We start from the raw sequence: 6,161 nt of genomic DNA, 5'->3' as shown, positions 1-6,161 counted from the left end.
CACTCACGCGAGTCCATACAAACGATTCCGATCGTTTTGCAACAACTAGAACGTACACTGTCCGTGAAATTCACAGAATTTTCGCGTGTCCGCGACAAACGCCGACGAGACACCCATCGTTCGCTCGTACGTAGCATCCTTCTCTTAACCCGACTCAGAGACGTTCTTTGCGCCCTTCGGTAAAAAAACGTTCGATCCGAAGAGGTGAACGACGGCGGGGATTTGACAGAGCTACGCAAGCAGTGTATGGTACGTAAACGACCCTCAGCCAGGCGTGGTCCAGGAATTGTATCCGTGGACCGCAATGTGCGTTCGAAATGTCGATGTTCATGTGTCCTGCAGTTCACACGTTGACGCGCAATTAGCTGCGTTCTTCATCGACCCACGAGCCAAGTGATCCACCGTTCAGGGTAATCGTATAAATTTTATATTTCACATATATAATTTTATTCTCACTTGTTCGACCTAATATCTCTCTTCTTTCAAAGAGAAGATAAAAGTTGATACCTGAATCTCCGACCAGCGCGCGAAGGAGATTCAGGCGTCGCCTTGGAGACGACACCGAAGCCTTTCGAGACGAAAAACGTTCAAGTAATATGTATATATTTCTCGACGTTCCGGGCGTATAGTGCATTCAAAAACCCGCGAAAGACGCAGAAGACTCGCACGCGTGGAAACGACGGGGATATATTTTGTATCCTACCCGATACTGAATCCATCGCGTGCAGTCGACCCTCGCGTTCTTCCGATCAGACGCATCTATTGTTGCGCGCATGTTTTCGCGTCGCATCGCGCGAAACGTTGCACGAATCGTACCGATCGATCGATTGAAAGCAAATAATGAAAAAAGACTTCACAGCTGGCTCTTTGCCGGTCATTCGTCCCATGTTATCTCTTGCCGCGAAATTGGCGCGCAAGAGTTGGGTGTCAGACGCGCGGCTTTAAAACGAGCTTCACGGCCGGTCCCTTCGTTACCGCTTTCGTTCTTTCTCTCGGAACGACCATGAACGAACACGACGAGCGACGCTACGGCATACACACGTCCACGGATTCGATTAAAAAAACAGACTTCACAGCTGGCTCTTTGCCGGTCATTCGTCCCATATTATCTCTTGCCGCGAAATTGGCGCGCAAGAGTTGGGTGTCAGACGCACGGCTTTAAAACGAGCTTCACGGCCGGTCCTCTCAATTCCGTGTACGGTACACGCAAGATGCGGGTTCCACTTCCAGACTACCCGGTCCCTTCTCTCTACGAGAATCGATAGTAGAAGAACGGCTCGAAAACGCGTCTCAGAGACTAGGGGAAAAGAAGCGGTATGCGAGCGAAACGAAAACGCATTATGGAAACGTCGCGAAACAATGTTCGACGGTTGCTCGGTTCCAATCGTGCGGCCGTTTCAATTTCTCGTGCGCTTCACCGTCCCTCCGTAACTCTGGCCGATCGCGTATACCGAAGAGCCGACACGCGCAAAAACCACAGGCATTGTATACTGTGTATATATATATATATATGTTACAGTCACAGCCTTCGCGCGTTTTACTCTCCGACGCGGGGTTTCCACGACGAAAGAGAGACAGTTTCGTGGCGGGTGACTCGGCCGAATCGCTACGACGGGTATTTCTATTATAGAACGAATCATCGCCACCCTTTACCAGTGCCCGACGAAGGAATCACAAGGTCATCTGGAGTTTACAATGCCAGCGACGGTAATTCCAACGAAGACCCGATAAGTCAACTCATCGTTCTATTTCTCCCCGTACAGAAAAGCGAATCGACGCTAATGCACCTCGCGCAAGCACGAACGTTCTCTTCGCGTGGATCGTCCCATCGTCCAAAGATGTAAAGACGCATTGGAGATCGTGGTCTCTGGCGGGCTCATTGCACGCCCCACTGCATATCTTTCCTCGAATCGAGAATGATTCGTCCACTAAGGCTGCGAAACTACGCGTCGAGGAAACTAGGGGAAAGAAGCGGGATGCGAGCGAAACGACAATACATTATGGAAACGTCGCGAAACAATGTTCGGCGGTTGCTCGTTTCCTCCTGCGGACGTTTCATTGCTCGGGCGCTTCACGTCCCTCCGTAACCTTCGCGCGATCGCGTGCCCCGGAGAGCCGGCAACCGGTGAACCACAGGCGTATAAACTATAGTCTTCTATAGCAAGCCTTCGGCGGTTACTCTCCGACGCGGGGATTCCACGACGAGAGAGAATTTCGTGGCGGGTGACATCGGTCGAAACGCTACGACGGGTATTTCTATTATAGAACGAATCATCGCCACCCTTTACCAGTGCCCGACGAAGGAATCACAAGGTCATCTGGAGTTTACAATGCCAGCGACGGTAATTCCAACGAAGACCCGATAAGTCAACTCATCGTTCTATTTCTCCCCGTACAGACAAGCGAATCAACGCTATCGCACCTCACGCATGCACGAACGTTCTCTTCGCGTGAATCGTCCCATCGTCGAAAGATATAGCCGCTTGGAGATCGTGGCCCATCAAGTTCTTCCGTAACTCCTGCGCGATCGCGTACCCCGGAGAGCAGGCAACCGGTGAACCACAGGCGTATAAACTATAGTCTTCTATAGCAAGCCTTCGCGTTTACTCTACGACGCGGGGATTCCACGACGAGAGAGATTTTCGTGGCGGGTGACACGGCCGAATCGCTACGACGGGTATTTCTATTATAGAACGAATCATCGCCACCCTTTACCAGTGCCCGACGAAGGAATCACAAGGTCATCTGGAGTTTACAATGCCAGCGACGGTAATTCCAACGAAGACCCGATAAGTCAACTCATCGTTCTATTTCTCCCCGTACAGAAAAGCGAATCGGCGCTATCGCACCTCACGCAAGCAGGAATGATCTCTTCGCGTGGATCGTCCCATCGTCGAAAGATGTAAGACGTACAGAAATCGTGGTCCATCACGATTATTCGTAACTCTCCGAGTCGCGTATCTGAGAGTAGGGCAAACGGAGAACCACAGGCATAAATAATACTATATATTTCTTATATAGTTAGCCTTCGCGTTTTACTCTCCGACATGGGGATTCCACGACGAGAGAGAGTTTCGTGGCGGGTGACTCGGCCGAATCGCTACGACGGGTATTTCTATTATAGAACGAATCATCGCCACCCTTTACCAGTGCCCGACGAAGGAATCACAAGGTCATCTGGAGTTTACAATGCCAGCGACGGTAATTCCAACGAAGACCCGATAAGTCAACTCATCGTTCTATTTCTCCCCGTACAGAAAAGCGAATCGACGCTATCGCACCTCGCGCGAGCACGTAACTACTCTTCGCGTGGATCGTCCCATCGTCGAAAGATGTAAGACGCACGGAAATCGTGGCCCATCAACGTTTTTTTGTAACTCTGCCGATCGCGTATCACAGAGCCGAGACGCACATACCACAGGCGTATAATACCGTTTTCTTTCGTATGGTAAGCCTTCGCGTTTACTCTTCGGCGCGGGGTTTCCACGTCGAGAGAGACTTTCGTGGCGGGTGACATCGGTCGAAACGCTACGACGGGTATTACTATTATAGAACGAATCATCGCCACCCTTTACCAGTGCCCGACGAAGGAATCACAAGGTCATCTGGAGTTTACAATGCCAGCGACGGTAATTCCAACGAAGACCCGATAAGTCAACTCAACGTTCTATTTCTCCCCGTACAGAAAAGCGAATCGACGCTGTTGCACCTCACGCAAGCACGAACGTTCTCTTCGCGTGGATCGTCCCATCGTCGAAAGATGTAAGACGCACGGAAATCGTGGCACATCACGTGTTTTCGGAACTCTGTCGACCGCGTATCTCAGAGACGACGCGCGCGAACCACTGGCATATACTATTATATATCGCGTTTTACCCTCCGACGCGGGGATTCCACGACGAGAGAGAGTTTCGTGAGCGGGTTGACTCGGAAGAAACGCTACGACGGGTATTTCTATTGTAGAACGCATCATCGCCACCCTTTACCAGTGCCCGACGAAGGAATCACAAGGTCATCTGGAGTTTACAATGCCAGCGACGGTAATTCCAACGAAGACCCGATAAGTCAACTCAACGTTCTATTTCTCCCCGTACAGAAAAGCGAATCGACGCAATCGCACCATACGCGTGCACGTAAACAACTCTTCGCGTGGATCGTCCCATCGTCGAGAGACGTAAGTTTTCATAGTATGAATTCGCGTTTTACTCTCCGACGCGGGGATTCCACGACGAGAGAGAGTTTCGTGAGCGGGTTGACTCGGAAGAAACGCTACGACGGGTATTTCTATTATAGAACGAATCATCGCCACCCTTTACCAGTGCCCGACGAAGGAATCACAAGGTCATCTGGAGTTTACAATGCCAGCGACGGTAATTCCAACGAAGACCCGATAAGTCAACTCAACGTTCTATTGCTCCCCGTACAGAAAAGCGAATCGACGCAATCGCACCATACGCGTGCACGTAACAACTCTTCGCGTGGATCGTCCCATCGTCGAGAGACGTAAGTTTCCATACTATGAATTCGCGTTTTACTCTCCGACGCGGGGATTCCACGACGAGAGAGAGTTTCGTGAGCGGGTTGACTCGGAAGAAACGCTACGACGGGTATTTCTATTATAGAACGAATCATCGCCACCCTTTACCAGTGCCCGACGAAGGAATCACAAGGTCATCTGGAGTTTACAATGCCAGCGACGGTAATTCCAACGAAGACCCGATAAGTCAACTCAACGTTCTATTACTCCCCGTACAGAAAAGCGAATCGACGCAATCGCACCATACGCGTGCACGTAACAACTCTTCGCGTGGATCGTCCCATCGTCGAGAGACGTAAGTTTCATAGTAAGCCTTCGGCGTTTTACTCTCCGACGCGGGGATTCCACGACGAGAGAGAGAGTTTCGTGAGCGGGTTGACTCGGAAGAAACGCTACGACGGGTATTTCTATTATAGAACGCATCATCGCCACCCTTTACCAGTGCCCGACGAAGGAATCACAAGGTCATCTGGAGTTTACAATGCCAGCGACGGTAATTCCAACGAAGACCCGATAAGTCAACTCAACGTTCTATTTCTCCCCGTACAGAAAAGCGAATCGACGCAATCGCACCATACGCGTGCACGTAAACAACTCTTCGCGTGGATCGTCCCATCGTCGAGAGACGTAAGTTTTCATAGTATGAATTCGCGTTTTACTCTCCGACGCGGGGATTCCACGACGAGAGAGAGTTTCGTGAGCGGGTTGACTCGGAAGAAACGCTACGACGGGTATTTCTATTATAGAACGCATCATCGCCACCCTTTACCAGTGCCCGACGAAGGAATCACAAGGTCATCTGGAGTTTACAATGCCAGCGACGGTAATTCCAACGAAGACCCGATAAGTCAACTCAACGTTCTATTACTCCCCGTACAGAAAAGCGAATCGACGCAATCGCACCATACGCGTGCACGTAACAACTCTTCGCGTGGATCGTCCCATCGTCGAGAGACGTAAGTTTCCATACTATGAATTCGCGTTTTACTCTCCGACGCGGGGATTCCACGACGAGAGAGTGTTTCGTGAGCGGGTTGACTCGGAAGAAACGCTACGACGGGTATTTCTATTATAGAACGCATCATCGCCACCCTTTACCAGTGCCCGACGAAGGAATCACAAGGTCATCTGGAGTTTACAATGCCAGCGACGGTAATTCCAACGAAGACCCGATAAGTCAACTCAACGTTCTATTGCTCCCCGTACAGAAAAGCGAATCGACGCAATCGCACCATACGCGTGCACGTAACAACTCTTCGCGTGGATCGTCCCATCGTCGAGAGACGTAAGTTTCATAAGTAAGCCTTCGGCGTTTTACTCTCCGACGCGGGGATTCCACGACGAGAGAGTGTTTCGTGGCGGGTGACTAGGCCGAAACGCTACGACGGGTATTTCTATTATAGAACGAATCATCGCCACCCTTTACCAGTGCCCGACGAAGGAATCACAAGGTCATCTGGAGTTTACAATGCCAGCGACGGTAATTCCAACGAAGACCCGATAAGTCAGCTCATCGTTCTATTTCTCCCCGTACAGAAAAGCGAATCGACGCTATCGCACCTCGCGCGAGCACGTAACAACTCTTCGCGTGGATCGTCCCATCGTCGAGAGACGTAAGACGCAC

At 50.7% G+C, this 6,161-nt stretch overlaps 1 non-coding gene across 1 annotated transcript; it reads right to left on the bottom strand.

Moving 5' to 3' along the window:
• Nucleotides 1-258: 258 nt before the first annotated feature.
• Nucleotides 259-413, bottom strand: LOC143176224 (5.8S ribosomal RNA). Its single transcript, XR_013000805.1, has one exon. It is a non-coding gene; the product is annotated as a 5.8S ribosomal RNA (ribosomal RNA).
• Between the last annotated feature and the right edge of the window lie 5,748 nt (nucleotides 414-6,161).

Source organism: Nomia melanderi, unplaced genomic scaffold (genome assembly GCF_051020985.1).
Source record: "Nomia melanderi isolate GNS246 unplaced genomic scaffold, iyNomMela1 scaffold0427, whole genome shotgun sequence".
NCBI classification, from domain to species: Eukaryota; Metazoa; Arthropoda; class Insecta; order Hymenoptera; family Halictidae; genus Nomia; species Nomia melanderi.
This window is presented reverse-complemented; position numbering and strand designations above follow the sequence as displayed.